General features: G+C 41.2%; 1 long non-coding RNA gene across 1 annotated transcript; it reads right to left on the bottom strand.

Annotated features, from left to right (window-relative positions):
* Positions 1-6,842: 6,842 nt before the first annotated feature.
* On the bottom strand, positions 6,843-12,384 carry LOC120443136. The gene is made up of 3 exons (XR_005615172.1): positions 12,327-12,384; positions 9,879-10,133; positions 6,843-6,901 (listed from the first exon to the last, which is right to left on the bottom strand). It is a non-coding gene; the product is annotated as an uncharacterized LOC120443136 (long non-coding RNA).

The following is a 12,384-nucleotide window of genomic DNA, read 5'->3' as shown; positions in this document are numbered from 1 at the left end:
AACGGGTAAACACAAAGTTACACCCATGTGCCTTTTTCTCTCGTCGCTTATCTCCTGCAGAGAGCAATTACGACGTTGGAGACCGGGAGCTCCTCGCCATTAAGGCTACGTTCACACTGCAGGTCTTAATGCTCAATTCCGATTTTTTGATCAAATCCGATTTTTTTGTCTGCTTGTTCACACTACAAATAAAATGCGACAGCAAACGCGCTCTAGTGTGAATGCTCAAAGCGGCCCACATGCGCAAAAGAAGACGTCACACACAACGCGCTCTGTTTAGACCCAGAGCAAACAATATTGTTTGACTGATGGCCCTTAATATAAAGACTTCAGACTTTACGTTTCCCAATTTTTGCTTTAAGTTATTTTGTTATTTACATAATAATGTAGATAACCTAATAATTATCCTTATTGCTGTTTTAGAGGATCGGTGCTTCAAAGGATAGTTGCAGATTTCTGTCAGAATCTGCAGATTATACAGTACAAATAAAATGTTCACGTTTCTCCAACGTTGTCTTCCCAACAGTTTAACTGACATCTACACTGGATGGCCAGGAAGCGTTCGTGATGTCTTTTCCGGCGCTGATAATTGGCTTCTGTCTTGTGTCAGTGACGTAAAAGACGGATTTAATGCGACATGACCGTTCAAACAGCAGTCGCTTTCTAAAACATCGGATATGTATCGGATTCAGTACCACATATGAAAGTGACCCAGATCGGATTTGAAAATATCGGATTTGTGCCGTTCACACTGTCATACCATGATCGGATATGGGTCGCATAGGGTCAAAAAAATCGGATTTGATGCGCTTTCGCCTGCAGTGTGAACGTAGCCTAAGTTGGCTCTTGAAGAGTGGCAGCATTGGCTCGAAGGCAGCGAGCATCCGGTGGTAATCTGGACAGACCACAAGAACTTAGCCTACCTCCAAGCAGCCAAAAGACTGAACGGCGGCAGGCCAGGTGGGCTCTATTTTTCACACGGTTTAACTTAACCATCTCTTACAGACCTGGCTCCCGCAATCTCAAAGCGGATGCTTTATCATGCTAATTCGCCCCGGATCTCGACCCAGAAGCGAAGGAGAAACCCATTCTGCCTTTCTCGTGCTTTGTGGGGGCTCTGACCTGGGAGATAGAGAGGATCATCAAGGACGCTCAGCGGTCAGAACCTGATCCAGGCACAGGGCCCGAGGGGAGGATGTTTGTTCCCACGGCGGTCCGAAGTAAGGTCCTTCACTGGGTCCATACGGCCAAGTTCGCCTGCCACCCAGGTAAAAACCACACTATTGCCTTTTTGCAACGTTTGTTTTGGTGGCCAACTCTAGGGAAGGACGCTCAGGAGTACATGGCAGCTTGCCCCGTTTGTGCCCGAAACAAGGTCTCCAGTTCACCTCCTGCTGGTCTCCTTCGTCCATTGCCTGTACCCAGCCGCCCGTGGTCTCATATTGCACTGGACTTCGTTACCGGTCTTCCCCCCTCCTCAGGTAACACAGTCATCCTGACCATAATCGATCGGCTTATGGTCAGGATGGCTGTTCATTTCATTGCTCTGCCTAAACTCCCTTCAGCCCTGGAAACTGCCAAGATTCTGACACAGCAGGTGTTCCGTCTCCATGGGGTTCCCCAAGATATTGTGTCCAATCGGGGTCCCCAGTTCACGTCCCGAGTATGGAAGGAGTTTTGTAAGGAACTGGGGGCCCAGGTCAGCTTATCGTCCGGCTTCCACCCTCAAACTAATGGGCAAACGGAACGAGCTAATCAAGAACTCGAAACGATGCTATGTTGTGTAGTCTCTTCCAACCAGTCATCGTGGAGCGATCAACTGTCTTGGGTCGAATATGCCCATAATGCTAGCACATCAGCGGCTACTGGAGTTTCCCCGTTTGAGGCCTCCCTGGGGTACCAGCCCCTGCTTCTCTCTGTGATGGAAGGGGAATTGTCGGTTCCTTCAGTCCAGCACCACATGCGGCGCTGCCAACAGGCATGGCGCGCCACCCGAACCGCCCTGATGAGGACCGCCGAGCAGAACAAGAGACTAGCGGATCGCCGCCACGTTCCGGCCCCCGGATACTGGGTCGGGCAACAGGTATGGCTTTCTGCGAAACATGTTCCTCTAAGGGTCGAGTCTAAAAAGCTTGCTCCACGCTTTATCGGACCCCTTTCCATCCAAGCCATATTGAACCCTGTGACTGTCCGTTTGTCTCTTCCCCGTTCCATGAGAATTCACAATGTCTTTCATGTATCCCAGGTGAGGCCTGTCCGGACCAGCCCTTTGTGCAAGTGTTTGATAGCGGAGGGAGGCTAATCGCGTCTGTTTTGCCTTTTCCCAGGAAACGAACGAGACGGAGAGATGGAAGGAGAGACGTCACTAATTCACGAGAGTTGTGTGGACACACGAGGGGAGACGGGGAGAGGAGCACTGAAGGGACTTTGCACTGTGGATAACTGTGGATTGGCTTCACTGTAAATAAAGACACTGTTCAACTTTAACGAGAGGTCCGCGTCTGGGTTCACTAACTCACCACCCTTAACACTCTGACCTGGTTCAAAGCGAAGATCCTAATCACTTTGACAGGTTTCATATGCTGCAGCTGCAGTATTTCAGGTGGAAAGTGTGCACACTGCAGCAATACAGTTGGAGAGGATGTGAATTTTAACTGAAGCAATAAAGCCCTTCGTCTTCTACAACAAACACCATCAACCTGAGTTCACTATCTGGTTTCTACAGCCTCATATTGTCTGGAATGATATAATAAAAAAACACACTAGCAACCTTGATGACAGTGGTTTCACCCAAAGCCTCTGGTGGTAATGACCCATACCTTTTTTCACACCTTGCTTCATGTGATAAGGCACATGATCAATGGATGGGTCGGGACAGCCCACAATAGGGTTTAAATACCTGTGACTCTCCACCATTTGGTTTTAGAACTGAAGAAGCCTCTTGGCTGAAGGGTGAAATGTCTTCATAACACTAAAGAAGTCCAGTCATTTTCTTTACAAGTTCCTTAGACTACACTCCCGATGCCTGTTTTCCAGAACGCTTCCTGACAGCTTTAAGAGAGCTGGAGTGTAATTGTTGCATGTTTGCGTGAGAGGAGGAGCTATCGGAAGAATTTCTGTTAGTGAACGTTAAACCTTCAAGTGCATGGTCACAATTGTAATTTTTTTTGTAAAACATTTTTTGATGTAAAAGACCTTAGACGAGGAAGAGCCTGCAGACCGAACGCAACTCATGTCTCCTGTCTCTGCTTTTCTGTTAAAAAAACAGACCCCACAGAAGGCCTGTAACATAAACCTGACTACAACTGTATCAGCCTAATTTGTCCCTAATTGGTAGGCATGCTGCTTTATATGCCACACAAATGCCTTAAACAATGAAATACAATAAGTTAGAATGAGTAACCGTTGTCTCAGTGTTACTCTGTTTGCTACTTTGCAGTCACCACCCTGTCAGCCTGGGCCTGGTATCTCTGTGTTTATTCATACTGAATACAGCAAGCATACAGCAAGCCCTGACATAGCAGAAGAACCCTCAGATGTGGCATGCTTTTTAAGTGTGTGCGAAGTTTAAGCTATTACCGGTGATAACCTCAACCTAACCCTAACCTTAATATTGTGTTTTGGAAGCTACTGTTCCAGTCTGGGGGTTAGCACTGGAACCACTTTGCACTATATACTCCAGATTATTCCTGAATGAATATGGTCATAGATTTCCCAGTCTTGCTTACTTTTTGAATCTGAGTTACTGTATTTTTGGTTGCCAAAGCTTTATAGAGGCCATCTGTGAGCACCTCTCCCAGTGCAATGTGGGGCACATTAAAGATGCTTTTATATTCAGGCTGCTTACAAATGCTCAAGGATATGCAGTCTAATTCAATCTCCATGAGTCAACTACTTGGTGAAGATTATGAGCACCTATTTAAATATACCCCACCTCCTCTGTTCCTGTCCTCTGACTTCTCTACCTCTTTAAACAATTAAACCAAGATTCTGTGATTGACTGGAGACAAGGACTTACCGATGCTCCCACTTCTCCAATAGTTTGCTGCCATTTATCAGCCACTGTACGGAATGGGACTGGAGGAAAGGATGAAAGATAGGCAGAGGAATGAGAACAATTGTGGGGGAGCCATTCATGAACGTGAAAGCACAGCACATGCTCAGACTAGCTGATGATGCTACTCAACTAGTGAGCTCTGATCATGTTTAGTGTAGTTTGGATAATTGGATATCCCTGTGGTGGACCCAAATGTCATTGAGATGTAAATGTCAAAAGTCTCTTCCCCTTTCTCCTGTTGTCATTTCTTGTCTCTTACCTGCACTGTAATGCCATGCCACCAAACCAGCTCCTCTCTCCCTCTCCTCTCATGCCTCAAGTAAACTACAGAGGTTTTGCAATGTCCACATCATTGCCATTGCAAGACTTATCATCTTTGATAACCAATACAAGTAATGTAATCCCATGTTTTAACAGAAACACATATTTTTATTCATCTAATGAGTTGCAAAGACAACTGGAGACACCAATACACCCAAAACATCACATTTCTCTGCTACACTTGAAAGCTCATCCAGAATCACCTCACCTCAATATATATCTCTACTCACCTCGAAATATATCATTTTTTTACCAGTCTTCCTCTGTCCCATGTCTGTCTGATGTAGGGCCAATTCAGTGTCACTCTGCTGTCACATAAAACAGAGACAGATGAAGTGTTTCAGGGTTTCTTTTCACAGTCTGACAATGAGGTGGACTCAGTTCTGATGACTATTTTGAGAGATACCGGTGTGAAACATTATGTGGAACTACATGATGTAGTGCTTTTTTCTAGCCAGTCATGCTGTGGCTCATATTTGATGGTGTGGGGAATAAAAATGAGTGTCTTGCATTTGCCACTTCATGCAGTTATGTTTTTTTCTAGCACAGTGCGGGATCAGCTGCCTGTTGCTAGGTTGACCTGATTCTTGGTAATGATTTGGCTGTAGGGAAAGTGTTTCTTACCACTCACTGATGTGAGTCTTCATGCTGAGTTTGCGCTTGATGTTTCTTCAGTTTTTCTGGCATGCATCGTTACGTGTGCCCAGGCTCATAAGCTTGGGGATTTGGTGGACATTCTTGAACGGGTCTAATGTTCTACAGAAATAAAAAGTAATTTTGTGTAATTTGATGTAACACCAAGTGATAATTTGTGTTTGTGCTATAGCTAGAGAACAGCTCAGCATTCTGATGCTATTTTCATTGCCTGCTTCAGACACACGCTTGGACACATACACATGTAATGTGTATGTGTTTTCACTGTTGAACAGATCAACAGATCTCTCAGTGATAGGCACCCTGTGCTTCCTATTAAGCACAGGGTGCCTATCACTGAGAGAGTCAGGGGGTGCTAGGGTTTTTTTATCAGGCTTCGAAATCCATGCTGCAAAAATATTGTGTAGAGTCCAAAGAGTGGGCTGTCATTGTTGTAGTCTGCCATTCGTAAAACCACATAGGAGTCACTTGGTTTTAGTCCAGCTGAGCTGGTTTTCAGGCTGACTGTATGTAAACCACTGTGGTTGTGGCAGGAGAAGTGGCTTGCCGATCAGCCCATGCTTAGCATATTACAAGCTATGTGAGTTCCCTTAGGAAAAGGTTGCACACTGCTTATGAGCTAGTAGCCATTGTCAGCCAGTAGACTGTGTTCTAGTTCTGTTACCTGTTTGTTTCCAGTCTTCAGTGTTCCTTATAAGGTGAGTGCTAACTCAGTGACACAGATTACGTGAATAAGACACCCGATAGGAAGAAAAAGTCCCATCAACATGTTTAAGAAAAATGTTGACTGTGGGAGGAGTCCCATCAGTGCTCAGTAGCACTGGTCCTTCCTTGGAGAAGGAGTACGGCAGTCACATACTGTATGTACAGCGCTGTGGTTTCCCCTAGGCAAGGATGCAACAGGCACTTCTTGCTGTGCAGCAACAGTCAGTCTCCACTTTTAACTGATGTTTTATCAAATTTTGAGTCTCTTGCTAATCTCAGGCAATGCTCAATCACTTTGACCTCATTATCGCAATGTAACTGCCAAGGCACTGAATAAGATGGGTGAAGAGCACTAAATCTAGATCTAAATTCAGTGCTCAGAATTATTTGCATTTATGTGGATGTTAACCAGTGGGAGGGAACACCTTATAATACCACTGATTTACACAGAATTTAGGACTGTGAAGAATTTTATAGTAAAAACCTAAATTTTTACACCATATGGGGTGCCCTGATCAGCAAGTTTTATCCATTAATCTTATGATAATGTAAACAAATCAAGAACATTTGCAGACTAAAACATACCCAGGATTGCGTAAAGAGAGATTTGCCACCATCAAGCTTATGTGATTGGGTTAATGTGTTTGTTTGTTACTCAAAATACAAATACATATCAATTTTATTGTTATTATTTTTGAAATAAGGATGATATAATCTTTTCTCAATTCCTCGATAATGTCTCTATCTAATTTCTATGCCATCCTCATGCCACCCAAAGAAAACTTCTCTAGATCTGCCCCTAGACCTTAACAAAATTGACAGTGTTTTTGGTACTAAAGATTGTAAAAGCACGTCCAACTAAACCGAATGTAATGAAATATAATCCATTCAATAATGAGCATCTTAGTCTATATTCAATTCAATTCCATTTTATTTATACAGCATCAAGACGCTTTATATTGTAAGGTAGACACTACAATAATACATACAGAGTAAAACCCAACAGTCATATGACCCCCTATGAGCAAGCACTTTGGTGACAGTGGGAAGGAAAAACTCCCTTTTAACAGGAAGAAATCTCTGGCAGAACCAGGCTCAGGGAGGGGCGGGGCCATCTTCTGCGACCGGTTGGGATGAGAGAAGAAAGACAGGATAAAAGACATGCTGTGGAAGAGAGCCAGAGATTAATAACAAGTATGATTCGGTGCAGAGAGGTGTATTAACACATAGTGAGTGAGAAAGGTGAATGAAAAGGAAATACTCAATACATCATGGGAATCCCCCAGCAGCCTACACCTGTTATAGCACAATTAAGGGAGGATTCAGGGTAACCTGATCCAGCCATAACTGTATGCTATATGCTATAAGGTTCTATGCTGGTACAATATGTGGGTTGAATAATCCAGGGTTCATTAAACAGATGTAAAGCATGGACATCTGGAGTGAAAGAGCTGAAAATGGAAACACTGAGAACCAGAATAGAAAAAGAATTTCAAGCACTTGTGCTCTTTCACTCTGACTCTGTGTTTTGCTTTCTGTGTAGTGGAGAAAATGTTGTTAACCTTTAATCTGTTAATCTTGCAGCATTTTCCAAAATCCCACCGTTCTTTCTTGCATCACCTTTGCAAATTAGGTTGCCTCCCAGCCTCCCTCAGTTTGACCAAAATTTAGAGTGTTGCTGCAGTTAAAAGAAAGATAGTTTACCGAGTTCAATAATGTACAAAAATGTACAGATGATTAAAGATGTAAATTAGTTTTACTTTTTAGTAGGATACTGAACTAGCGGAGCTGTTTGCAGAAAGAGTAGTTTCGGTAGCTTTATTGCTTGACTCCAGGGATGGCAATTTATGTCAGTCTTTCAAACCATCACTTTTGACCCACACTCAAATATCTCAGCAAAAAGTGAAAGGATTGCCATGGATTTCTAAAAAATACATTTGGTTTCTGCTGACTTTTTAAATACTCCAGATTTTCCTCACGGTCCACCCTGTGGTCCATGTTTGTGATTTTGAGTAAAATAGCTTCATTTTTAATCATTAGCTGATTCTTTCAGCTTTCTTTCTTAGTCCATTACTTTGGTTCCTGAATAAATACATTTTACTAAATACTTTTTACAATCTCATCAGCCTCAGTTGTATTTTTGTTTGACACTAATTAATGATGTAATGATATACAAACATATATATGTTTGTAAAATTTGTAAAATTAGACCCCACATCCGTCACTGGTTGCAAATTGGTTAATTCATACAGCACAGAGCCCTGGAGAGTAAAACTGGTTTCCAGACATCAGCATAAGACGGCCATTTCCCATCTGTGTCAAGGCAACAATATTTAGGTTAGCTCAGAAAATAAGACAAATAAAGATATGTGAACAAATGTGTGATCCACATACAGCTGCATTTTTTGGAGTAATTTGGCAATTTTTTGAGAACCACCGTTGTGGTTGGATTATGCAGACATTTTTCAGCCATTAAACTCGACCTTTCAAGCTGACATGAAGAGTCTTATTCAGAAAAGATCAAACTAGGTCTTGTCTTTGTCAAATGGGACTCATATGTGTCACAGTAATTGTAATTAGTCTGTCTTGCAGCCCATTGTTCCAAGCTATGAGATAGCACCTCCATAGTAATACTGAGAACATGTGGAACTATTTCACCTGTTCCTCTGATAAAAACAAGAAAGAAGAACAAAATGTCCTAATCATATGGTTTTATAGACAGACAGACAGACAGACAGACAGACAGACAGATAGATATAGGTAACACGATGCAATGAAGGTATCTGTGCAAAGATATGTGATAGAAGACAAACAGTTAAGAACATGAATGACCAATATTATGCAGAAACTTTATTTGCTAGGACAATGTTCTGAGGCAAAGCATTACAATATGTGAACATAAAAACAAGACATACTGCACTCAAAATTTAAAGACCATGGTATAAAGATAGAAATACATTCCAACATAGATTCATACATTTGATGTCAAAGCTAGCTAATAAGAAGACTGCATGGTGTAAAACACTGATGTCAGATTAAAGTGTATTAAAAATCTGTTTTATAAATGTTTTATGAGGCAGGAAATGCACTTAGCAGATTTGTTAAACTACAGGGTTGCAGACAAAGAAATAGCAAAGGTTCACAGTGTCCAAGTCGTATTTTCTAACCTCATTTCATATTTTCAAATGTTTTGTGTAGTAGGTCATTTGCAGGTCAACATATGATTGTGGAAGAATTGCTGTTTTAAATCAGGCTTTTCCAGTTCCAGCAGTTTTGCTGAAAACCTTTTTTTGGTGTCATCAGTCCAACTTATATGTATGGGAGCAGACTCTTGTGACACATGAATAAATTACAAATTAATATTCAAGGACCAATTGGTGTTGCAGTCTTCCCAAACACCTGAGTTATGAATATAAATGTTAAAGATGTATTGCTGACCAGTGTTAAAAGTGCAACTGAAAAAGTGCAGCTGACAATATTGGATACTGAAGTAGCAGAGCAGTTTCTTATCATTACCGGCCTTTAGTCTTACGGTAATGTTATTTGCCAAGAGATCTATTTGCCCTTCATTGATTTAAAAGGGAAATTCTAACCTTGGAAGTTCTGTATTAATGCATTTATATATCACTAGTCTAGCAATGCTGAGAGCATGCCAAGAATGGCGTAGAGGTTAAGAGTTGCAATTTATGCTTTGGCTGGCATATCCTTGAACCAACATTCTCCATATTTCTTAGATCCAGATCCAGCCTGTATGTAAAGTTATTCACCTTAGCTGTCTATTATGTGTGATTTAAATAGTCTGATTAATAAACCGATTAATATTTAACACCCACCTGCGGATTGTGTCATATAGTATTAAATCAATTATTAGAACTTGTTCTTTCAAGATCATTGGGCATTTTGAACTTCTTCTTTTTTGGCAGTAGTTAAAGTTTCTCACTCTCTCTGTCTTTGTGAAGAGTCACATACTTCTTACCAGTTTTGTGATCAATTTATTGCTGTCACTGTTCAAGTACACAAGAAGATCAGAAAGTAATAAGCTTTTTGCTTAAAAGCAGCTGGACCGCAAGTCCATGAAGGTTTATAGCAACTAGATGGTGAAGCAGATAATACAGTCAGCAACAACATGAAAACCACTCACCCCTGAGATTGTGTAGCTCCCCCTTCTTCCACCAAAACAACTCTGACAAGTTGGAGCATAGACCTAGGACTTTGAGGGGCATCCTGCAGAGTCTGGAACTGGGACTTTTGGTTCTATGGTCGAGGCTTTTGTGAATGTGCCTTCAGTGGAACGTTTTCACTGGAAAGTCTCAAAGATCCTGGATCAGATTGGGATATGGGGAGTGTTGTCACATTGTTGTTCCCCTTAAAGGGGTGGGTGGGTTGATGGCCTGGTCTGTGACAGGTAGTTGAACGGTACATGTTATTTTCCCATTTGTAATAATTATTTTTATGTAACTGTATATGTTACACCCCTGAAAACAGGGGGAAAAGAATCACGAGAGTGATTATGACTTGCGTCTCTCATGCAGTCATTTATTGCAGTGAAAATGAACAGAAACATTTCACATTCTGTACTGCTTAATGTCACATGGTGGAAGAAAAACACTAAATAATAAACCAAAATACTAAAGTGCTTACTATATATGCCAGAACAGGTTTCCTGACAAAATGGCTGACAATAGAGGCGTTTTTAGCTCCTGCCGTTATCTTAATGGCCATTACACAGTACAAAAATGAGGCTCAAAACAAAACCGCCATGTATATTGTCACGATCTGAGGAGGCAGACCGTGCGGTGGTGTGTGTGGTGGACCCAGGTGCGAACACACAAGAGTAGACTGGAGTAAACTTAACTGAAAGCGAGCCTTTATTGTGGCTGGTGACAAGGAGTGCAAACAAGGCATAAACGCAGTGACAAACTAAACTGTAACTAAACTGGGAAAGTGAAACTAGGAAAAACTATGAAGACACAGGAAACCATAACTATGAATACTGAGACTGGCTGTGACAACATGGAGGCAGGGGCGGATCTAGAGAAATGTTTTTAGGGTGGCATGAGGGTGGCAAAGAAATCAAATGAGGTGGCAAAATCAAAGCCTTTTTTTCCCAAACACATATGCAGGTGGTTACATATGGTTAAAATGATTCAAATGCAGTAAGTATACACGTTTTTCATATAAATATAGTCTATAACTTAATTATTGTCTGTAGCCCACATAATTACACACTTTAGTTACATAAAACAGTTTTGATGTTATGTACTGTATAGCCTGTATAATAAATAAATATGTAGCCCAATAAGTATAAAACCCAGAAAGGTACACAACATGGGGCGGTTCATTTACAAACACAAGTCTAAGTTTCACACTGTTTTTGTTAGAAATCAATCACAAAATGTCAGAAATCTGCACTGTCATGAACAAAATTTAAACCTAATTTTTCATGATTTGTTGGATTAACCCACTGAGGTCTGAATTACAACTGCCCATTTTTGACTCCTTTTGAGTTTACGTTTGTATTTCACCCTCAAATTGTTTCATTTTATTTTTTTCCTCTTGCCTTGTTTGGGATCATTCTTTTCAGCTCAACTGAATTTAGTTGTTTTTTCACTGACATACTGCATTAGTATTACTGATCTGAAATCACACAAAGAACTTAAAATCCTAGTAGTATTTTTTACTATAAAAAAAAAACCCACAGGCATGTTGAGTAAATTTTTTAACTTGAAATGCAAATATAAATTGTACATTTTGTAAACATATACAACTATTTATCTAAAATGCAGCCAATACACCTGCCGTTTCTTTCATTTTGTACAACCATTTAAAAATATTACTAAAACTAAAGTGAGAGAACAATCAGGTGTCGCAATAAGATGCCCCACAAATGATGTGTGCCAGTAAAAAAAAGTTTGTCCACCAAAAGACAGAGGAGAGCAGCACTGGGACTAACCTGCAGGCCTGACAACAGCAGGTGTATCACTCCGCTGGTTTTCTGCTTAGTGACAGTGTTTACGTTGCAAATGTGCCTTTGTGACATTCATTAGTGCCCTCACTGACACACAAAACAAAAACGACTACACAACAGAACAACTACACAAGACAACACAACACACTAACTGTACACTCCACACTAAACGTCACAAATCTCCCACATCTAAAAACTCTCTCGCTCTCTCTCTCTCTCTCACTCGCTCGCTCTGTCTCGCTGCCGTTACCGTCACTCTAAAAACTCTCCCCTCTCCCTAAACAACCAAATCCCACGTGTTGACTTTTTAAAAATTGGTTGACATGGTACATTTTACACCGATAGGAAAGCGGTGGCTTCTTTTCTTTACTGTTTTCGCTGTCCTTAGAAAACGCTTAAAACACACACACACATAAAAAATGTGACGACAGTATTTAGAAAAAGCATGATTATATATTATCATAACTCTGGATTTACTGGCCTGTAATTAAAATTTAAAAACTTTGAAGTCCGAACTTTCAATGTGGGCTGAAATAGAGACTCAGCGTGGCTGCAGCTTGTTAGTCATGTGATTTGCAGGTGCAGCGTGTCCGTGGACCACAGAGGTTTAATAACACTCACCTTCCTTCCATTTCCACAGTGTAACATCCAACCACCTGTGTAAAATCCGAAATTCCCA

The sequence above is a fragment of the Oreochromis aureus genome, linkage group 12, assembly GCF_013358895.1.
Source record: "Oreochromis aureus strain Israel breed Guangdong linkage group 12, ZZ_aureus, whole genome shotgun sequence".
NCBI lineage: Eukaryota > Metazoa > Chordata > Actinopteri > Cichliformes > Cichlidae > Oreochromis > Oreochromis aureus.
Note: the sequence above shows the minus strand (reverse complement) of the source record. Positions and strands in the feature narration are given on the sequence as shown.